At 41.0% G+C, this 24,704-nt stretch overlaps 1 protein-coding gene across 4 annotated transcripts in view; it reads right to left on the bottom strand.

Moving 5' to 3' along the window:
• Positions 1–24,704, bottom strand: part of scaper (S-phase cyclin A-associated protein in the ER) — a 321,703-nt gene that overhangs the window by 168,801 nt on the left and 128,198 nt on the right. The gene's annotated exons all lie outside the window — the stretch shown is intronic.

The following is a 24,704-nucleotide window of genomic DNA, read 5'->3' as shown; positions in this document are numbered from 1 at the left end:
GAGTGAAGGACTTGGCAAGCACACCAAATGCTGAACAATTTATGATGTAACATTTGATTCAGAACAGATAGTACTGGCTGAGTTGCTGTGAGACAAAAACAATTTGAATTTGGCCAATCAGTTTAAATTACACCCCAAACAAACCCAAAGTTCAATCAAGCTTGAATTTAGTATATTGTCAATCTTAAAAGCCAGTGTTTTTTTTGGGGGGGGGGGGTGGGTGGGTATAAAACCAGGGGAAATTGAACAGTTGGGAGGAGAACTGCCAAGCTACCAGCATGTAAAGACTGTCTGAGAAATAGCTCTCTTAAAAGGTACTGTTATTGATCAGTAACCTGTGAAGTAGAATCTCCAAGAAGGAAAGACGATAGGAATACATTGAAAACTGCAAGCTGCTTGGTTTTGAGATAAGAAGTTTTGTTTTGTAAATCATAATCGGGAGTTTTATCAGACTAGTATTATAGAAGGGAAGGTAAAAGATAGGTTAGAGAGGAGCTGTAAATAGTTGTTAGTTAATAAAGTATAACATAATAAAGAACTAAAGTTGTTAATTTGTACTTTAAATAGTTCTTGGCCTCTCAAATTTTCAGAGATAACTACATGTAACAAATCTTATCCGTGTTGCTGGTTTACAGTAAGCAGGAGACTTTGCCCAGTGTCGTAACATTCCTTCAGTTACCTAGTCTCCAATTTCTGGAATTCCTTGGAATATGCCTTTTAACTTCTCTGCCTTGTTTTCTTCTTAAAATCTACCTCTTTGACCAAGCTTTCAATAATCTTCTTATGTGACTTGATGCCCTATGGTGTTGTATAATTCTCCTGTGAAGTGCCTTGGAGCATTTCTTTATATTAAAGGTGTCATAATTTGTTGGATATTCACATAGCATATTGTCTAATGACAACAGGGATATGGTCAAAGTGTAACAGTGAAATGTAATTCAAACATTCAAGAAGTGTTTGCGATGAGTACTATGCAGAACCAATAACATATAACAGAAGTAGATTTCTTCCTCCTTAGTTGTGTCCAATGATCAGCAACATTCTCAACCCTATTTTCAGTTTATTCCAGCAGTGCAAAATATTTCAGCCACTAAATTCTAGGAGTAAAGTTATGGTTGACAGCAGACAAACTGGTAAAGTATTTGATGCAGTATTTGGACCAGCCCCTCGAAATTGCTAAAACGCTCCATATAACTATGATATCATACAATACCATCAAAGCTGCCATTTTATTAGGGCTAGCTAATTTTACCTTTTATTTCTTCCTTTACTCTTTAACAGGATCAGGGCGTCATTGGCTAGGCAGCATTTAATGCCCATCCCAAATTGCCCAGAGGGCAGTTGAGAGTCAACCACTTTGTCGTGGGTCTGGAATCACATGTAGCCAACCAGGTAAGGAGGCAGTTTCCTTCCTTAAAAGGACGCTAGTGAACCAGATGGGTTTTCCGACAATTGGCAATGGATTTTTCCAACAGTAATCATTAGATTCTTAATTCCAGGTATTTATTGAATTCAAATTCCACCTTTTGTCATTGTCGGATTCGAATCTGGGTCCCCGGAACATTACCTGGGTCTCTGGATTAACAGTCCAGTGATAATACCACTAGGCCATTGCCTCCCCTTTTGAAACTTTTACTACAGCAATTAGTTATAGAACTGGATGTAGACGTTTACCAATGCAGTAGATTTCTAACTATAAAGTATATTGCCTCACATATCTTGCAATAAGTAAATAATCTATATAAGATGCACACATGTAAGAATGTAGGAATAAGGAATATTTCCAGGTGCAAATAAAGGTATTTCTAGTATCTAAATTTTTTTTAAACTGGAAACGTGTTACAGCCACATGCTTTAAAACTGCCTATTTCCATCTTTGTAATATTGCCCATCTTGGGCCTGCATCAGCTTACCTGCTGCTCAAACTCTCTCCTGTGTCTTTATTAGTCTGACTTTGTCTAGACCAACTATTCCAATGCACCCTTAGCTGGTATCTCAAAATCCATCTTCTCCACACTTCTAGCCAACTAACATACTCCTCCCAGAACCAAGTACTATTCACCCACTGCTCTCACATTCATGGATTTATTCTGGTTCCTGGTTGAGCAATGCCTCAATTCAAAAATTCTCAACCTTGTTTTCAAATTAATCTATGAATTCATTTTTCCTGACTCTTCATAACCTCCTCCAGTTCACAATTTTCCAACTTCTGTGCTCTTCCAAGTCTGTCCTCGAGCATCCCCAAATCCACTAGCCTAAAGCTGTTGTGGTTCTGTTCGCCGAGCTGGGAATTTGTCTTGCAAACGTTTCGTCCCCTGTCTAGGTGACATCCTCAGTGCTTGGGAGCCTCCTGTGAAGCGCTTCTGTGCTGTTTCCTCCGGCATTTATAGTGGCCTGTCTCTGCCGCTTCCGGTTGTCAGTTCGAGCTGTCCGCTGTAGTGGCCGGTATATTGGGTCCAGGTCGATGTGTTTGTTGATAGAGTCTGTGGATATCTGTGAAGTCTAAAGCTGTCAAAGCCCTGAATTCTGCAAGTGCCTTCCTAACCATCTCCAGCTTTCTTCCTTAAGACACTTCTCGAAACTTACCTCTTTGACCATATGTGCTATACTAATTCTGTAAGGTTGGTGACAAATTTTGCTGAAGAGCTCCTATGAATCAGTTGGTGCATTTCGCTGTATTACTTTAAAGGCCTTGTGTAAATACAAGTTACTGTTACAAATGTAGGGGTAAAATGATTTTTAAAAAAATATTAAAACCCTTGGTGATGGGCACATGTACATTGTGCAAGACAACATAGAGAATAGCAAAGGATGACTTAAATCAAATAAAAATTGAAGACATCAGTTTTCGCATTAAAACCCTATGACTGTAGGGCATGCGATGATTGAAGAAAGTGATTTATTGAATGCTTACTATAATCATTGCCTTTGTTAAAAACATTAAAGTGTGATTTGACGTCTTGGTTATGAGAAGTAATTTATAAGACATGACAGGCCAAATTAAAAACTATCATTTTCTGAGCTTGTCTTTTGTCTATTTTTTTTTATTTTTTAAAGAATTTTATTAAACAGTACAAGTTACATCCAAACAGTTAACAATAAACAGCAGTTTACAAAAAAAACCCAGCAATTTAGAGAGGAAAGGGGCAGCAAAGCCAAACCCCCAAACCCCACCGTACAACCAGTTCACAGGGAAAAGAGGACAAACCTCAAATCCCACCTGATCAGATCAAAAAGGAAACAGTCCGATAAACAGAACAATAAAAGAGTGCATATAACACATATACCCCTGGCAACCCAGCAAACCACCCACTCCTCTCCCCTTCCAGCTACTCAAAGGCAGCCCGCCCCAATGCCCCTTCCAGGTCTTGGTCTGCCCTGACACCTTCCAGCCACCTCCAGGACCATCCGCCTTGGTACTTTCCTGGAGTGACAGCGCTGAGGACAGCCTACGCCCTCCAGTTCTCAGTCTGCCCCTACAAACCATCTGACTCTCGCCCACCTGGATATGCCATCCAGCCTGTGGACTGCCCTGACAGACGTCCGAGCTGTGTCTCAACCAACTCGTTCCCCTTTCCTGAGATGAAGGCGCACAGGGCAGCCCATAGGCCTTCTGGATCCTGGGCTGCCCCTACGCACATTCTGGCTCTTGGCTGCTCCAACACACCTTCTGGCCACCTCAAGGACAGCCCATCCCGATTACCCCTTCTTGGGACGCAGCGCTCAGAATAGCACACCCACCTTCTGGCTTTCGGGGTGATCGGCGTCAGGATGCCCTACCCACCTTCCAACTCTTGGGACAGTCTACCCACCTTTCGGTTCTCAGGACGGCCTATCCACCCTCAGGCTCTTGGGACAGCTTTTTAGGATGACCTATGAGTCTCCCAGCGAGGCCTGCCAGACCCAGAGACACACAAGACAGTGCGAGTGATAAACCCAACAAGCAACATGACAGAGTTAACTATCAACAAACAGAATTACTTCTGGTACACAGAATCCATTACCAAAACAGTTTTCTTCAGAATGCAGAGTCCATTCCCAAGAACAGAGTCCACTCTAGTCTCAGGAATAGAGTCCACACCCAAAAGCAGAGTCCACACCCAAAAGCAGAGTCCACACCCAAAAGCAGAGTCCACACCCAAAAGCAGAGTCCACACCCAAAAGCAGAGTCCACACCCAAAAGCAGAGTCCACACCCAAATGCAGAGTCCACTCCAGTGTGCAGAGTCCACTCCAGTGTGCAGAGTCCACTCCAGTGTGCAGAGTCCACTCCAGTGTGCAGAGTCCACTCCAGTGTGCAGAGTCCACTCCAGTGTGCAGAGTCCACTCCAGTGTGCAGAGTCCACTCCAGTGTGCAGAGTCCACTCCAGTGTGCAGAGTCCACTCCAGTGTGCAGATTCCACTCCAGTGTGCAGAGTCCACTCCAGTGTGCAGAGTCCACTCCAGTGTGCAGAGTCCACTCCAGTGTGCAGAGTCCACTCCAGTGTGCAGAGTCCACTCCAGTGTGCAGAGTCCACTCCAGTGTGCAGAGTCCACTCCAGTGTGCAGAGTCCACTCCAGTGTGCAGAGTCCACTCCAGTGTGCAGAGTCCACTCCTGAAGGCAGCAAATGCACACCCCACAGCACACACACAGGCGTTCAGTCTCCATAGAGTCCTGGTTCACCCACAGAGAACCAGACCCACTTATAGGAATATAGTTCATTGTAAAAGGTGCAGCTAACTCACAGGGATGGTCCACTCCAACAGGCAGGGTCCAATCCAGGATGCAGCAAATGTTCACCTCCCAGCACACACACAGATGTTCAGTCTTTACTGAGGGTATACTCCACCCACAGAGGAACTGTTCATCTGGAAAAGTGCATTATCTCATAGGGGACTCAGTCGAACACCAAAAAAGTGAAGACACATAGGAAAAAACAAAGAAAACCAGAACACAAGGGCTAAGACCTGCCACAAAATCAACATAATCCTTTGAGATTTGGTATTCTAGCAATTCTATCCTGAGCAGTACAAAAAGCTTCAAACAGCATTTCCCGTTTCAGAAAAAGTAAATTGATTTTGAAAGGACGTCAGCCCCCTGAAATGTTATCTGAACTTTCCCCACAAATGCTGACGAAATGTGATGGGTATTTCCAGACAATCCTGTTTAGATCAGACACTTTGTGGGAGTGATATCGGACAAAATAAAATCACCACGGGCCAGATAAGGCAATACGAAACAAGATGACCCAAAGCTTTATTGAAGGGACAGGTTTTAAGGAGCAGCAAAAGGCAGTTTCAGAGCTTTGGGCCTCGACAGCTGGGGGGACTGTCTTTAATGGTGAAATAAATAGGTAGCACAGCCACAATAAGAGACAGGCTGCATGAACTGTCCATTTCCCAGCAGCTGAGTCAGTTGACCCAGCAGTTCATTTCTCCTCTCCTGCCTTCCTCTACAGAGGTCATGTGGCATGTAAAACCCCATAATCTGTTTTTGCCTCACATGGTTGTGGTATCTGGACATCATTTACTGACTGTCCCTAATAGCCCTGGAGAATGGGGTACATGGAGTATACATTGCATGGGTACACACACTGCTGTTGGAGATGGAGTTACAAGATCTGTATCTCGCCACAGTAAAAGAACACTGATAAATTTCCACGTCTGCTGCCCTTGGCCTTCTGGATGGTGAGGCCACGGGTTTGGAAGTGTTACTGATGGAGTATGGGTGATTTATTGCAACGTGGTCAACCTTGTGATTGAAGCCTCCACCACTTCCTCTGGCAGCTCATTCCATACGTGCACCACCCTCTCTGTGAAAATATTGACTCTTAGGTCCCTTTTATATGTTTTCCCTCTCACCTTAAACATATGCCCTTTAGTTCTGGACTCCCTCACCACAGGGAAAAGACGTTGTCTATTTACCCTAACCATGCCCCTCATGATTTTGTAAACCTCTATGAAATCACTCCTCACACTCAGACGCTGCAGGGAAAACTGCCAAAGCCAATTCAGCCTCTCCCTATAGCTCAAACCCTCCAATCCTGGTACCATCCTCAAAATCTTTTCTGAACCCTTTCAAGTTTCACAACATCTTTCCGACAGGAAGGAGACCAGCACTGCATGCAATATTCCAAAAGTGACCTAACCGACATCCTGTACAACTGCATCATGACCTCCTTTACTCAATGCTCTGACCAATAAAGGAAAGCATACCAAACGCCTTCTTCACTATCCTTTCTACCTGTGACTCTACTTTCAGGGAGCTATGAAGCTGCACTCCAAGGTCTCTTTGTTCAGCAACACTCCCTTGGACCATTGCCATTAAAGTGTATAAGCCCTGCTAAGATTTGCTTTTCCAAAATGCAGCACCTCACATTTATTTAAATTAAATTCCATCTTCCACTCCTCAACCCATTGGCCCATCTGATTAAGATCCCATTATAATCTGAGGTAACCTTCTTTGCTGTCCACTACACCTCCAATTTTGGTGTCATCTGCAAACCTACTAACCATACCTCCTACGTTCACGTACAAATTATATAAATGATGAAAAGAGTGGACCCAGCCCACCGATCCTTGTGGCACTCCACTGGCCCCAAGTCTCCAGTCTGAAAAGCAACCCTCTACCACCAAACTCTGTTTTCTCCCTTCAAGTCTGTTCTATAGCCAAATGTCTAGTCCACCCTGTATTCCATAAGATCTAAACTTGCTAACCAGTCTCCCATGGGCAACCTTGTTGAACGCCATACTAAATCCATATAGATCATGTCCACCACTCTGCCCTCATCAATCCTTCTGTTACCTCTTCCTCCAGTGATAGTAATTTTCTTGAGTTCCTTTCTGGGTGTAGGTTTGCTCGCTGAGCTGGAAGGTTCGCCCCCAGACACCTCGCCACTACACTACGCAACATCATCAGCGAGCCTCCAGATGAAGCACTGGCAGCATGGCTAGCCCCCTATCTGTATGTCTGGGCCTCCCTGGGTCGGTGATGTCACTTCCTCTGGTGATGTCATTTCTTGTTCTTCTCCCGGGGGTGGCAAATGGGATCCAAGCCAACGCCTCCACCGATAGAGTTCCAGCCAGAATGCTTAGAAGCATGGCATTCCAACCGGAACTCCACCAACAAAGACACCGACCCGGATCCCATCCACCACCCCCAGAGAATAAAAGAACAGGAAAGGACATCACCAACCTAAGGAAACCCAAACACACAAACAGAAAGTAGGCCATGCCACCAATGCTTCATCCGGAGGCCCACCGACGACGCCACCCAGCATGGCGACGAAACGTCCGAAAACGAACTCTCCAGCTCAGCAAGCAAACCTAAATCCATAACCTCAACCTGAACTACAAATCTTCTCAAAACTCGCCGAGTTCCTTTCTCCCTACTTTTCCTGACCTATATCTTACTTGTAGACACTATGGCAGGCTTCACTAACATACGAGCCATCAGGCCATTGTACAAGATACAGGCAAACGTGACTGCAAGGTTAAGCATTTGTACAATTTTCCAATTCACAATTTCTCTCCCATGATTGCTGCTAATGGATTCTTCTCCGGTTTATTGCCCCTTCACCTTAGCTAGCCCAACCCTCAAACCCTCATAACTGTCTTAACTAAGTTGCAGGTAATAGTCACTTTTCACTCCTCAAACTGAAAGTAGAATTTAATCATATTATGGTCACTACTTCCCTGGGAAGAGTTCACTGATTCATCAGCGCTGCTGGGGGGGTGGGGGAAACACTGACGTCATGTCGTCCCCCACATGTCTTTGATCACATGGTCAGAGCCCCGCCCCTTTTGGTCTTGCGTCTTAACATGGTGGTAATGAATCCGTGGCTTGGTACTTTAGATTAGATTCCCTACAGTGTGGAAACAGGCCCTTCAGCCTAACAAGTCCATCCCGACCCTCTGAAGAGTAACCCACCCCCACCCCACTGTGTTGACTAATGCACCTAAACTACTATGGACAATTTAGCATGGCCAATTCACCTGACCTGCACATCTTTTCTACTGCACTGCTTATTCAGTTAAAAAACAGTTCAACAGACTGAAGTGAAACCGTGTCTTCAAGTCATACTTATATTTGAAATTAAAATAATTTGAGTGCGACCAATTCCATTGCCTTGCACCAATTCCCTCTTTTACCTCAGTAGGGGAGAGTTTTCCATGCGCTTTCATTTTTTTTTGCGCGGGTGTCGGATATTCCGATTTGGGGGTGGGGAACCCACCGATGCCGGCTCCGGTGTTGACCGCAACAGCAGGGATTACGTTTGAGAGAAAACATCTTTTTGTCTATTAATAAAAACAATTCAGTTTAAAACATAACCCTGTTTGCAATCCTAATCCAGAATGAAATCATAAATTCAAAAAGAATCCTTGATTTACCTTCCTTGCCTCCGGACACCCATAAGCTCTCTCGAAGACAGTGATTTCTCACTGGGGCAAAATTCATTTTTATAAAACATTGCCCAATAGTCAAATTGCCAATTTTGAAAAATGAACCCAGACAATGTACCACTAGGCTGGTCAACAATGGAAGGGCCTTACAACCCCATCTGATCTGATACCTGCATAGGGACCTTCCAGAAAACGTCACAACTGGAAGCAAGAAACTGACTTCTTGCAATCCAACATCGCACCAGGACACTGCATATGCTGTGTTAAAATGTTTTGAGGTTATGAACGTGGTAAATAATGTGGTACTGCTCAGATAATCTGTTTTAGTAGTTGTTGTGGTTCTGTTCGCCGATCTGGGAATTTGTGTTGCAGACGTTTCGTCCCCTGTCTAGGTGACATCCTCAGTGCTTGGGGGCCTCCTGTGAAGTGCTTCTGTGATCTTTCCTCCGCCATTTGTAGTGGTTTGAATCTGCCGCTTCCGGTTGTCAGTTCCAGCTGTCAGTTGCAGTGGTCGGTATATTGGGTCCAGGTCGATGTGCTTATTGACTGAATCTGTGGATGAGTGCCATGCCTCTAGGAATTCCCTGGCTGTTCTCTGTTTGGCTTGTCCTATAATAGTAGTATTGTCCCAGTCGAATTCATGTTGCTTGTCATCTGCGTGTGTGGCTACTAAGGATAGCTGGTCGTGTCGTTTCGTGGCTCGTTGGTGTTCATGGATGCGGATCGTTAGCTGTCTTCCTGTTTGTCCGATGTAGTGTTTTGTGCAGTCCTTGCATGGGATTTTGTTCACTACATTGGTTTTGCTCATGCTGGATATCGGGTCCTTCGTTCTGGTGAGTTGTTGTCTGAGAGTGGCTGTTGGTTTGTGTGCTGCTATGAGTCCTAGTGGTCACAGTAGTCTGGCTGTCCGAGCAGATTCAAACCACTACAAATGGCAGAGGAAAGATCACAGAAGCGCTTCACAGGAGGCTCCCAAGCACTGAGGATCTCACCTAGACAGGGGACGAAACATCTGCAACACAAATTCCCAGCTCGGCGAACAGAACCACAACAACGAGCATCCGAGCTACAGATCTTCTCATGAACTCTGAACTGTTTTAGTAGTGCTGCTGACCATAGATTAACTTGCCTAGATTAACTCCTTTAAAGCAATGCCATAGAATCTTCTACATTCAGCTGAAGATCAGGTAGACCCTCAGTTTAACATCTCTTCCAACATGTCTGATGGTTCAGTACTTGCCCAGTACTGCACTTAATGTTAGACTTAGATCTTACACAGTCCACTAACATACTCCCTACCAGAATCAAGTAGTTCAGAGGTGAAAATGTTACCAACCTGTCATGAGCAATCACTCGCTAACAATATTGATCGACCAACCAGGAAATTCCATGTCAGTGCTCATGAGTTCTTAGAGTCCTTGCGTGACTGATGAGCCCAATCCTGGAGCCACATCTCCAACTACACATTGACAGGTGCTTCTGGTAGGTGGAAATGATCTTTGGCCTTGAGATCATTGGCAATCCTTTAAGGCCTTATGAGACAGAAACAGGAATAAGCTGTTTGGCTCCTTGAGATAGCAACCATACATAATCCAAGTTTAGGAGCCAAACAGAGGGAAGGATGACTGCCTAATATACAAAGATATTGGTATCATCATAGATGTCACGGTCATTAAAGACCCTTAATTTTGGGCATTTGAAGGTGGATCTTGCAGATCGGATGCAATGTGGAATCTCTTTATTGATATCAGCCTTAGATGTCAGATAGCTTTCCAGGTGGGGGAAACGTTCCGCTTTTGGGAGGATTTCTCTGTTGATCTTAATGGAGGCATGGACCGGAACATGACCTGGGATAGGTTGTTAAATGATTCGAGTCTTGAAGTTGAGGCGAAGTCAATTCTTTAGTATGCTTCCATGATGGCACTAAACTTAGTTTCTCTTATAGTCTCTTTCAAAACAGCATAAATGACACTGTCATCCATATACAGTCAATTCTGATATGCTGTTCCCCTGCGAGTTTGCATAGTAAGAAAATTGTGCAATAGCCACACTATGTAAACTAATGAAGCTGGAATTGCATTATAGCCAATACAGGTAAGGAAAGTTCGTATTCAACAAACTGTCTAAATTCTTCAATCATGTTAAAGCCAACTCACATTGGAGAAACACATGTTATACCAGAACCGACTGTACTAAAGCACACGGCCAATGGTGGTGTCATTTTCCTCTTGGATTTCAATTGGCTGAAACTGAAAACTTTCTATCCACCTTGTAAATGATGTCCACAACACTGGGAAGCATGTTCTTGAGAAGATGAAGGATGGTGACAATGAAGATGGAGAAAAGAGTTGGGGTAGTGACACATTCCTGCGTGACCCCTGTCTTGACTACAAAGGTTTCAATCATATTACAGTCAGTGAGGACCAAGCCACAGCTGACAACGGTCAAAATGTAACAATCTCAGGTCCGAGAGCACATGTTTTTGAGGGCAAGCTAGGCATATTTATTGTGACTGCTCAGAAAGCAATTACAGTAAAGGTCTGAGGATTAATTTAAACAATATGCCTGGACTGAAACCCTACTTGCTGTCCTTTGATTTTTTTCAGACTGATCTTCCAAGGCAAATCGTTCCAAATCCCCCAAGTGCAGGAATTCCCACAGAGTTTTGAAAATAATCTTTGCAGTGGGCAAGAGTTTAGTTGTTCCAAAGCTTCTTTTAAATTCTCTACATAGTTTTACTTTAAGTCGGTGAGGGAGTAGTATGGGTGAGGTAAATGGGTAGGAGTGGTGCTTTGAGGTGATAGCATGATAGCTGGGTAGGATGCATTAATAGGTCAGCAGGGTAGTCATGACTAGTCAGGGGAATTGATGGGCATAGGGTCAGAGTTGAATGGTGACATTGGGTTGGAGAAGGCATTCGTCAGGTTGCAGAAGGTAATGGTACGGTCGGGTAAAGTGGGAAAACTCAGTCTTAAGTGGGGGTGGTGGGACAGTTGTATAGTTAGCTAGTAGTTGCACATGATTTTAAACTGTCTAACATTTCTTCGGTAATTCTCTAAGTAAGTAGGTTACAACTATCTATAATTGCTGACACTTGGAATCAAATTATTTTTGGAAGGTTCTGGAGAACAGGGGAATTGCCCATTTGAAGTTCAACAGAGCCAGTGAGTCAGGATCTTTGCAGGGACTTCCCATACATCTTTTGGATTTATATGTAGCTTTTGACAATCTGAAGACTCAAAGATTTGGGCCTGTTCTTTTAAGGAATAGTGCAGACTGGAATTACATGAAGAACCTGATAGATAAAGAACAAACGTTGGGGAGGATTGTGATACAAAAGACAGTAAGCTGATTCAAAAAGGCAACAATATCCAAGCAGATAATGACTCACATTCAGGCATTTCCAAAATATAATTTTGCACAATTATAACTGAAAGGTAATTAAACAAATAAATATTTGCCTCAGGCACTTCTTCTGATGCCAAGAAATGTTTTTTATTCCCCGTACCCCAGCTGCAGTCCATGCATATTGGTGGCTGGACAGCATTTATTGTCCATTCCTAGCTGCTCTTGTCGGTAAGCTACCGTCATGAACCACTGAAGTCCCTGAACTGACAACTAACTTTCTGTAAGAAAGGAATATTGTACTGCCAAATAAGTGGAATGATTCTTTTTCATTTTTCCTATTAAATGTACAGTTGGATATCCATTACTTTTAAATCCGCACATCTTAGATCACACAAATGTTATTCTTCTCAGGAAAATTAATTATTGTTCATAGATATTTACCATATTAAATAGAATGTACTCATTTCACTGTACATGTATTATGATGTGGAATTTGTCACCAATATGTTTCTGTAAAACTGTTTTGTGGTCTGGATTCTCATTTTAATGATCATTGCTTCAAAACAATAGGCACCATTATCAAATAAAATCCAAGACAGAAAATATAGGCTCATGCCCCTTCAGCACCTAATCTAGACTGATACTTTGGCATTATACTGAGGAGATGCTGCACTGCCTTGCTGTGCCATTCTTCGATAAGACTTTAAGCCAAAGCTTGGTTAGGTGAATGATAGAATGTCCCAAGGCACTCTTTGACGAAGAGTAAGAAACATATGGTCAATTTTTATGGCAAATATTCTTTCCACAACCATCAGCAAAATCAGATTAATTTGTTATTCATCGTATCGCTGTCTATACAAAGGGAATAATACCACCACATAACAGCTATGCAATTCAAGCTCATTCACTGCATTTGAAAGGAGTTGGTATACTCCTGGGAGATGTGATAAGTCCTAAAGTGAATGCAAGCTTTTTTTTTACACAGCATTCAACAAGAACACGGTGAAACAAATAAATCTGTCTCTGACAAGTTAATACGGCTCTATAAGAATTCTAATCATTTGGAGTTTGGCAGTCATATAAAAAGACTCAACAGTCTCTTAAAAAATGTTTTCAAGTCACTCACAAAGTGCTTTAAGAATAACGGCTAGTTGGTAACTGCTTACAAATAATGGTGTTCCAAATAATTATCCATTTAAATTCTAAAGTTATACAGAATCTGAAGTACTTGCTTACTTGCAAACATATGAATTGGAGGCTTCAGTAAATAGTATTCTTTAGAAGATATGTCAGTGTTGCTGGAAACAAAACTGTTCAACCGTTTCCCTAATCTTGTTTACATTGGCTAAGAGAGACAGCTTTCAGAAATGTGAGGCACCACAGCTCTGATTTGCCTAGTTTGGCTCCAGCATGCCTAGGTCAACAGGTGAAAGCTATTACCTAAAATCATCCTTTTCAAGGTCTTGTGCTGGAGGTTCCCAACAGTACTAAGTGTAATTTGGTACCAACTCTCTCAAATCACTAAAGCAAAAGAAAGTCCATGCAGATCCACTGTGCAGCTATTTTGACAAAGGGGACATCCTACAGGAAGTTAACAAGGAATTGGGACTCTGCCTCACAGCGGTCATTACATTCCAGAATTTTCTCCTCTGAAAAATCAGTGAAGGAGCACATTTGAAAGAAAAAAAATCAGTGATGCTGAAGAATTTACAGATTTGAAAAATTTGCAAAAGCTCAAGAAAATGTATGTGAACCAAACTTGCCTTAAAATGCTTTAAAATAGTAGGGTTGACACAAAAATGCTCAAGGAAAGAAAACATAAATTTTCTTCCCCAATTGTATTAACACTAGAGTAAATTGCTGCCAATAGCAGGAGACAAAAACTAGTCAGAATAAAGTAATGTACAGTGACAAATGAGGGTGATCTGAGGGTTAGTACAGCTCAGGCACAATGCTGAAATTTTCTAACAATGTGCAATTGTATGACATCTTCAAAACAGAAAAGTAATTTCACAAAAGCAAATTGAAATGATTTGCCAAATGTGCAATGACACAATGGTTTTCCACAAATTTGATGGTTACTGACACATTGTAATGCCTAAGCCAAGTAGCAAATTAATCATACATGTCAGTCTTTTTCATATTGCAAAATCTTCTAACCAATTGTAGAATGTTCCTGGGACCAGAGTTTCCATCACAGTTGGTTTCTCCAGTCATGAAAACTACAGCATGACTGTCACCTCTGAGAACTTGTGTCGATTTAGGTTTGATCTCCGGCTCTAGTGTTAAAATAAAGAGAGCACCTCTAATTTTTGGACTGATTATATACAGGTGATAAAATTGAGCCATATCCAATGATAACAATATGACTAGGTAAATATAATCCCCCACTTAGCTAACATCACAAAGGAAGCAGAAATGGTCTTAGGTATGGCATGTATCTAAAATTAATAACTTATATTCAATGTGCTTTTCCAATAACTATTTGTTGCTATTTTAATACTTTTAGTTCTAATCAACTATTTTTGAGACAGTAAAAATCCAGATTGCTTATAAATCTGGAGGATGTAATAATAATTAAAAAGTCATTTTTGTAATAAAAATGATTTTCATTGGCACAGCACACTAACACACAAAAATCATTCAAATTCAGATGCAACAAAGTTCCCAAGACGTTGCATAAAGCACAAGGAAGTGGAAGATAGTTACAAAGTTAAGTTTTCTAGAAGATTCATCACTGAAGGTTTTCAAGACATCTGTGAACTAAGGAATTTAATTACAAGCCTTCAGCAAGGAAATGGAATTTGTTTCTTATCCTCAAATTTAACCCATTAAATTCTCAAAAACTACTATGCATTTTAACTTCCTCCTCCACCTCTCCCTTTGTTCCCCCAATTTTCTTTTCTTTTGTCTCAGAAAGGTTAACTTTGCAACAGAAAGGTTTAAAATTAGAATTGGATTAATCATAGAAATTGTTCACATCATTCTGATTAGAAGAGCTGAAGGAGTCAGTCAGCTGGACAGCCCAAAGGAGCAGAATTAAGGTTTGTCAAAATGTTAACCGAGACCTTAGGTATTCATGTTACTCAGCTGTTTGTATGAATTCAGTTTGTACTGTTGGGTTCAGTTACTACTCCATGCAGTTAACCTAGTATCCTCTGTTCTTGCTGAAAGACAGGCAGTGTCATAATATTAACCAGGAGCTTTTATGATAGTTTCATTTGTTAAGACAGGGTAAAAATAAGGACTGCAGATGCTGGAATCCAGAGTCTAGATTAGAGTGGTACTGGAGAAGCACAGCAGGTCAGGCAGCATCTGAGGAGCAGGAAAGCCCTTCATCAGGAAACTAATTTGTTAAAACAGTCGAGTCTTGAATGCTGCGTATTATCAAAATACAATGCCACAGCTCAGTCAGATGCAAGAATAACTCGTCCCACTTTGAGTCTCGATGCTGCAAGGCTGCAGAAAGCAAATCTCAGCACAAAGTTCAGGAATTCACCTGATAACGGGCACGTAGTTCTTGCTAAGCAGAAGCAACCCAATCCATCCAAGAAGACTGTAAATGCAAGAAATGTGGATCAAGGAATCTTTCCTATAAGTCAAGGTATTTGTTGCAGTACAGCAGTGAATCTCTTTAATTTGCGGTCAAACTTAGAAAAGACGGTCACCCTTTGTTTAAAAAAGGGAAATAGTTTTTGAAAGGCATTCTCTTAGATAAGAAGAAAAGGTAAACTAAAAGCACTTTTGGATACCATCCTACCAGGAGGAACAAAATTGTAGGCAGTTATTCAGCACATGTGTTTCCTGGTCTTAAATCAGGATTGCTCTTTTGGCAGCAGATATTCTGCACACCGTGAATATTGGGGGGGAGATTCATGGAGGGAGGGAGAAACTGGTAGTATTGATGTCAAGATACACTAAGAGGAATAGATTTATGGAACTGACTACCAGTTAGTTCTTTTAAAGCAGTGCTCCATAAGTATCTCTTTGGGGAAAAAGGATTGAAGATTATAATGTGACCAGAAATGACTCAATGCTTAGAACACGAGAACTCATGCACTAAGACTACATGAAATTTACACTTGTAAGCACAATCTAGATAATTCAACTAATATTCTAACAATTTGGCCTCTTTAGAATGTTATTGACTGAAGAGGTTTTCTTGTGTTTTATTAACTTACATTTGATCTTTCAGGAAGGAGTTAAGAGGAATAATCAGCCAAATTGTACAAGTTAACACAAAGGGAACCAGTTTTTCTAGCCTGTTTTCTTTCCATATTTTCCTTTGCTTTAATTTGTTTCTGCTGTAATTCATACTCAGTGAAAGTTCAAGGATTGGCATTCTAAAAAACTCTGGGAGCAGAACAAGAGAGTGCTGAATGGTCTGGAATAGTGCATTTTGGGTGACACTTTAAATCAAAATGTGGAGGTGCTGGTGTTGGACTTTGGTGGACAAAGTCAGAAATCACACGACGCCAGGTTACAGTCCAATAGTTTATTTGAAATCACAAGCTTTCGGGTGCTGCTTCTTCATCAGGTGAAGACACTGTTGGACTATAATGCAGTGTCATGTTCTGACTTTAAATCAAAGCCTATTTAGGTGAACGTTAAAGATTCCTTGGCCACCTGTTCTCAAACAACATTACTAAACAGTGAGTAACTCAGCAATTCAGATTGCCAAAACCGACAGGTTCCCTGTCTGATTTTGTACTGCCTTAGCCAGGTTGGAATACGGTGGGAACAGGGTTGACTGGTCCTTTGTCCCCCCTGTTGTCAGGGCAGTTTTTATGAAGAAGGTAGGGATTTGGTTCAGAAGGGGCAGAACACTCACTAAAAAACTGGAAGGACAGAGCAGCCATGTTGAAAATAAAACTAAGCATATGAAGCAATGCTTCCTCTCTGTTTTGGATAAGAATTTGCCTAACAATACCCTTATCCAGTGTGTGCAGCCGCATCCATTTATGTGTAGACCTTCAATGCGCAAGCACCAGTGTTCACTATGTGTTGAAGTTCTACGTGTCCCCAGTCCTACTAGGGAAAGGTCTTGTCACATTGCTGTAGCTGGACCATGCCGTACCACTTGTCCCTTTTGAAGAAGTTTAAATAGAAACATAGCTTTGACCACAAATCCATCAAAGAATGGTCAGCATATAATATTCTCAAGGCCCTGCTGGAAAAGGAGAGGACAAGTTCGACACATGATTCCCCAAAAAGGTTGTCTAAGTCATTTGGCAGAATGTCGCATCATTAAAAGTTACAAACAAGCACCAAGATGTAGTTTGACTGCGGGATAGTGAAAAAAGCCTTTCCTGTCAGATTTCTACATGCCCTTGAAGTGAGTTTTGTTTGAAAGAGGCTGCTGTCCACTGCCTTGTGAGAATTTTTCTTTTTAATTTGTTCATGGAATGTGGGTGTTGCTGGCTGGCCCAGCACTTATCATCCATCCCAAGTTGCCCTAAGGTGTTATTGTTAGCTGCACTCATCCAGGCAACTGGCATGTGCATTATAGATGATGGACAATCATTGGGAAATCAGAAGGTTGGTTACTCATTGTAGAATTCCTAGCCTCAAATCTGCTCTTCTACCTATTATTTATATGGCTAACCCAGTCCAGTTTCTGGAAAATGTTAACCCCAGGATGTCGATTGTGGGGCATTCAGTAATGGGAATGCCATTGAATGTCAAAGAGTGACGGTCAGTTTTTTACTAGAGAAGATGGTTATTGCCTGGCAAAAATGTACTTTTGCAAAGATGCAATGGCTTTTGTCGAGGTTTATCCCGAGCAACTTCATAATACAGGCTCTGTGGGCTGTTTCCAGGGACGCACACAAACAGAAACATCAAGAGCAGTCTTGGTTGTTGAGCCCTGTGAATACATCGGTATGTATTTGCCAAATGACTGTTAGCCAGGAAGATTAGCTAGATTGTGCACCATACTGTTCCCATCAAGCTGCCCACACTTAGAATTGTAGAATAATACATCACTACACCAGGCCTGTTTACATTAAGAACACAAGTCCATTACAAACAAAAGCCTTGAGCTTCCTACACAAATCTTCATGATTAGACCTAATGTATGAGGTGTTTCCTTTCTAACAGGATGTACATCTCAAAGTGAAGGTTCAAATTTGTCACACATTCCATTTCCATTGATTTCTCCACTTTCCTAAACAGAATAACAGTTCTATGGGCACAAGCAGCTTTTTGATACATTATCCACATGTCCATTCATTATGTCTTAATCTCTGCAGCAAACTATTCAATGGGAAGAAAAATACCACTTACCACTTACACATACACTTCAAGGAATCCAGATTATCATCTGGTGATTGCAACTGGAAGTTTAAAATCACAATGATCTGGCACAGGAATCCTGAAATCATGACACTGAGATGATGAGAGCCTTTCAGCCCATTCTAAAATTAAAATAAGTCAATGTGTAACAAGCCAGGAACATATCTGCTTTGGCTAGCAATTCTCATGGCAATTCCTTTGTGCACTAGTCCACTGGAGTCCTAGATGGCAGATATCAATCTATCAGTACATTTGTAATGGCACTGATGTCAGGATTTTGATTTTTCTCATGTGGAAATAGAGCAAAAAATTAACAATTGAAGAAAATATTACACTATCAAGGAATTAGCCAATACAGCAAGGCTCATAAAACATTATTTGCACTAAAATTTATAGCATTCCCTACAAAATTCATTACTTGCACAGCAAGTTTCCTGTAAGAACTAGTTTCTTTTTTCTAATCCCATATACTTCTTTAGAGTCATTGAAATGTTGAAGACCTAAGGGTGCAGCTTAGTTCATGTCTGCATGTACAGTAGAGTTGGAAATTACTGACTAATTAAAGTAGCAGTACAAGTTTCTTGGGATTCAGGTCACGTGATTTTTCTGTACAGCCCATGCTAATCCAACGTGTATAGAACTTCACAACATTTTTCTTCCAAAACTGTCACAGATGAGAAAAAGCTATCTGACTCACCTATTGGAGGTGACCGACATGCAGTGTAGTATTTTTCTTAAATAATGCCCAAGAGAGAAAGACAGTAAAAAGACACCCATTAAAAACCTTACCATAGTTGTCAAAGTTTGCATACCCAAACTATTTTAGATTAATTCCCTACAGTGTGGAAACAAGCACTATGGCCCAACAAGTCCACAGTGCCTCTCTGAACAGAAACCCACCCATACACATTCCCCTACCCTATATTTACCCCTGACTAACGCACCTAACACTGTGGGCAATTTAGCATGGCCAATTCACCTAATCTGCACATCTCTGGATTGTGGGAGGAAACCGGAGCACCCAGAGGAAACCCACGCAGACACGGGGAGAATGTGCAGACTCCACACAGACAGGTGGGAATTGAACCCAGGTCTCTGGTGCTGTGAGGCAGCAGTGCTAACCACTGAGCCACCGTTCTTAATACCTTTCTATAAAAAGTGCTTTAGAGCAGCTAACATTTGTTGTGGGGAAGATGTTAAGCTAGCTGTCCACAGTTTTCAGCTTTCAGTCACTATTTTTCATTTGCAATCGTAGGGAATGTTGGAAAATTAAAATATATTGAGAACCTCAGCAACCACTTCTTTCACAACTCTATGATGTAGTTGATATCAAAATTCCAAAGTGAAACATTCAGAACATCCTATAATGCCTCTTTTGACTGCCATGAGTGTGCAACACTTTCGCCAGGGAGTGGCAGGTATTCTGACTATATGACCAGCAGAACACAATTGTGGTTGTCCCAATATGATGTGAAAACCAAATACACCAATTCAGGCGAGCGCCCAGATCTGGTAATTCAGCCTGTCATCTAATTTTCAGAAATTTACCACTAAAGCCAATATAAAAGTCACTTTTCCTGATAGCATTTGTGGAGGGAGACTGTTGGCTAGGTTACAAGATCTTCAACAGTCACCTTAACCAGTGGGACAGGACAGCTCCGATGACAATAAAGCATTCTCAAAGCCACTTACTGTTCTCGTCCCTTTCTCCCATGTTCATATCACACTGGAAAATAACACACAATGCTTTCTAGAACAGAGCACAGCTCAATTTAACATGCAAATTTACTAATATACAAGTTTTTCCTGTTCCAAGGTTTGTCATTTAAAAAAATGCTAATACCATGGTAACTCCATTACAGCACTGATTAGGATTTTCAGCATCAAGCCCTCGAGAAAATGTGACTATATTAACTAACTCAAGTGAATTTAATACAGTATCAGAGGGATAACAACCCACTCGTGCTTTTCCCCTGCTGTTTTTGACGTAATCTTGAACACTATGATTGAATCATTACCCTGTAATTCATTGAAAATATCCTCAACGTATCACTCACACTTTACAGTATTGATTGGTGAGAAACGGGGGCAAACCGAGCATTACAGTGAAAAACATGGCAGTATGTCACAAAGCTAATGACCAGTGTCAGGTTTAACAGCTCTTTTTAATAAGCCGACAGAAGGATCACGCCCTTCATGTGACCCTATGAGACCATGACCCTGTCACCAGACTGAGTTTAACTGCAGGTTGGGACACATCACATCATCAAGTGCATATAGTTCATCTCATTAATTCAGAGTAAAGACACATAAGAACATGAAGTCCATGGCACAGCTCCATGGTCAAGATTCAAGAAATAGCATACGATTATCCTTTCAGGGTTTACAGGGAATAGTAATCAGGTGATGGTGACTTTGTGGGAGGGCTAAGGGGCATTAGGAACTGGAAGAGAAGGGGAAAAGCAAAAGCATATAATTATGGGACGTTCACGTTGACAAATATTCAGTGGCAACAGTTATCCTAAGCCACGCTTTGAATTTGTCCTATTTATCACGTGCATTGCATCATAAACTGAACATTAATAATTGCGCAAATGCAAGAGTGTGCATACAGAACTGCACAAAAGTTGCATTTTGGTCACAAACTTTGATGTTAGAGAAAGGTCTGTAACAGACACTACTTTCAGAGTTCTCCCTATGACAGGTTCAGCTAGTGCAAATAAGCTACATACTATTTTAGATTCCTGTGTTGGGCATTCTGTTCTTACGTCAGTTAACTAGACAGCTGGTTTACAATGCAGAATGCTGTTAACAGAATGGATTCAATTCCCCACACCAGCTGAAGTTCGCACAACGGACCCTCCTTCTCCACCTCAGGCGTGATGACCCTCAGGTTAAACTACCACCAGTCATCTCTATCTAATGAGTGTGCAGACTATGGTCAGGAGGAATATAGTGGCTTTACCTTTATTGCTTACCAAAGTCCCTCTTAACCAGCCTGTGCGTGTACACCTTTATCTGGTTTTCAACATTACAGAACACTATAGGATTAATACTCGTGAGTAGTAGCAGTCCTTAGGATAAAATATTTAATACCATTTCTGGTAGATATTTTAGATCCTGCAGCACTATTTGAAGAATCAATGTTCTCCTAAAATCTTGAGACTTTCCTTTGAGACGAGTTAACCGCTTACTTTCACCTAATAACAATGCTGGCACTTCCAAGTTACTCATCACATGGGAAGTGTTTTGGGATATTTCTGAGAGATGCGAGAATATGCAATAAAAGACATTTTTCTTTCCTTTCTGTCAGCATTCAAAACTATTGGGGACGGAGGGGGGTATTATTTTCCAACATTACTTCCTTAATGATCTTCTGGTCTGTCCATTACATGTCTGGTACCGTAATATTGCAGAAGTAAAAACAATGGTTAAAGCTAATGGAATATTCTGAATTGTTCTTTCCACAGAAATTACTTATAAAAATCCTGCCTAGAACCATCCCACATGTCTTCTTCAGATGCCCTATTTCAATAATATTCTTTTAAACTTGTCAATAGTAAGTAATTTGCCATAATCATAAAATGACCAGCTGCTCCTTCATGCCCATTGCCTGGTTAATTTGTTGCTCCACTTGTCACAGGGACACTACCTGTGCTTAGATTACCTATGGGATATTGCTAGAATTGAAATTTAGTGCAGTTTCATTCCTTTTCACCACCCAAGAAAGCAAATACTTTAAGAAATTGATATCTGCAGTGTTATTGGAAGAGCCCTATTAAACAGATCCAATAGATCTGCAGTTGATTTAGAAAGTGGCGTTACATCCCAAGCTCTCTCTTAATACCTTTAATTATATAAATAGCTGGATGACAGGTGTCAGAAGCAAATGTACTGAGTGTTGTGGTTGGGTTAGTGAAGTCTGGGTGTAAACTACAGCAAAAAACTACTCATTGGAGTGCACACAGGATATCCACCATGTTTTCTTGCAATTTATAAAAACTCCACTATTAAACTGCTGTACGTAGATCAAAGTTGATCTCTGGATTCATTTAGAAGTAAAATGTGAAGAGTAAAGTGAAGATACAGACAAGATATTAAGCCACATTATCAAAGTGGGATAACTTATTAAAAGGATGAAATTGAATTTTTTCCGGTCTGTAAGATTGGTTTGTAAAGCTAATCATAGTTTATGGTACCATACGCTAGATTTTTCTGATTGAATTCTATTTATGCTAACCTACTTTAATGGTTTGATTAAATACAAAATAGAACAATAGCACATTTCCAGAATAAAAAATAAACGATTGCAGTTCAAACAATTATCTTTTAGCAGTTGGGCAACCACGACATTAGCAATGGGAGAAAATCATGCAATTGCTTTTCATATTTTCATTTTAACCAGATTATTTGCACACACAAAGTTTGCCAGAAATCACTTCATAGTCAACCTACACAGATTATGCCAGAGATCCGAGGGAATCTATCAGCTGTTTTCTCTGTTCTATATAAAAAAACACTGTTGTAATCCTAGCTACATCAAATTAAATAAGTTAAAGGCAGAGACTTCTATCACAAGAGTGTTCTGTTCTTATGGAGGAAATGCCTGGTTTCCAATTGGTGACTGTTTTGAGTATGTGCTTAAGCAGGAGCTCAACATGCAAGGAACTGCAACCACAAGCCTGGCTTCCATCACACTGTTACAACATGATATTTCCTGGGACAGTGACTCTTGACAAAACATTACTAAGTTAACAACGTGCTCTGGAACAATATTTTTACTTTATTCTTGTTAACACAAGTCATCATGATGGATTATTAATTCAGTGAAGTATTAAGAACCAAAATATACTTTTTAGCACAGAAATTGTATACCCACACATGATGGGCTTCTCCCCAATTTTCTTTCCTGTTCTTTTCGTTCGACACATAGGCTTCATCAGTTTATATCCAAGATCAGATATTGTAGACTCATGCACTGACAGTTTTATAAAGATAGGGGTTAAACTTGGTGCAATTGCTAGACAATATATTACTCTTCAAACAGCTCTGGCTAAATGGTTTCTGGTTATAAATATTAGCGGTCAGTGAGATCACAAAGCTGCCAAGGAGAGCTGATAACGTTCAATTCATCATGACTTGTCCATTCATTTATGCCCCCTCCCCAACAAAAAAATAATATGACAGAATACCCACTGAGTTTCTTGGCCATCCTATTAAAAGCAAAGGTCTCAGTCTGCCAGCAAGGCAGCATCTGGGTCTGCTTGCAAGTAAGATAACTCCCCCAGTAGCACAAATTGAATACAAAATAAACTATATGTTTTTAACAATTGCTTTATAGGCAGTTAACAATCACATTGTGCGTACTAACATTCTGACAGGTCCTTTATTTGTTGTACCTGAAATACGATGGGTGATCTTAGGTGGTGAGAAGTTCCAAGTTGAAACAACTCTATTAAGGGAAATGTTTGAAATACAATTTCAAGATTATACAAACAAATTGAACCAGCTGCTGTAACCCATTTCTTGACATTGATTAGAGACCAGTAATGGGAGCATTAACATGAAATGAGATGTGCTGACTGCTCCCTGCACTTTTCTATAGGCAAGTTTATGACACTACTTTCAAGTTACATTTTTTACCATATTAAATGCATTGTATAGAACATGAGACAGTCAACAGTTATTAGTTAAAAAGGTAGTTCAATGTTTAATGGATTCCTGCAGTCTTGCCTCAGGTCCAGTACAAACACAACACCATTCCTGTTACTTCTAATGCGCTGCTTCATGCAGTTGCCTTTTATAATATTTTAGAAAATTAGTTTTGATATGTTCTACATGGTTTGAGAGGAACAGTTCAAAGAGCAACCTTATTTCTGAACCAGCCCCAGACACTGTCATCATGGCCGACCACCACGTCTCATGTGATAGTCACAAGCAGATAAAGGAGCCATCAACATTTACGGTAATTAGAAGTTCCCTTTTTCCCAAAGACTGAGATGGAGATTTTTTTCTAAAAACATATTTTAAGATTCACTTGTCAAATCCAGGCATAATTATACTCAGAGTGAGAATGCTGTTCACTTTTGTCCAGGAACAGTACAATACTTCCAGTCAAGTCACTTTAGTTGGTTTAGTATTCAACAGTCGTGAATCATAAACTTTCTTTATTGTCCCCCCTGCCACCCCTGAGACAAGTAACTAAGTAGTTCTTTTTTCATAAGTATTAAAGACAGGTTTATACTAAATACTGACAAAAAAAAAAATTTGGGGGTGAGCAATACATAAAAACAGTATCGCAGATAATTATCGAACCCTTACAGCGTGAAAGTAGGCCATTCAGCCCATTGAGTCCATACCACCCCCATGAAAAGCATCACACCTGATCCCCCCCCCCCCCTCCCCCCACCTTACCCTATCCCTGTAACCCTGCATTTCCCATGGCTAATCCACTTAGTTTGCATATCCCTGGATATTATCAGCAATTTGGAATGGCCAATCCACCTAACCTGCACATCTTTGGACTGTGGGAGGAAACTAGACATGGTGAGAATGTGCAAACTCCATACAGACTGCTGCTGGAAGCTGCAATTGAATATGGGTCCCAGGTGTTGTAAGGCAGCAATGCTAACCACCGAGCCACCATGTTGCCTCTCCTGGACGTATTCAGGAGTATTGAC

This window comes from Chiloscyllium punctatum, chromosome 33, assembly GCF_047496795.1.
Source record: "Chiloscyllium punctatum isolate Juve2018m chromosome 33, sChiPun1.3, whole genome shotgun sequence".
Classification (NCBI taxonomy): domain Eukaryota; kingdom Metazoa; phylum Chordata; class Chondrichthyes; order Orectolobiformes; family Hemiscylliidae; genus Chiloscyllium; species Chiloscyllium punctatum.
This window is presented reverse-complemented; position numbering and strand designations above follow the sequence as displayed.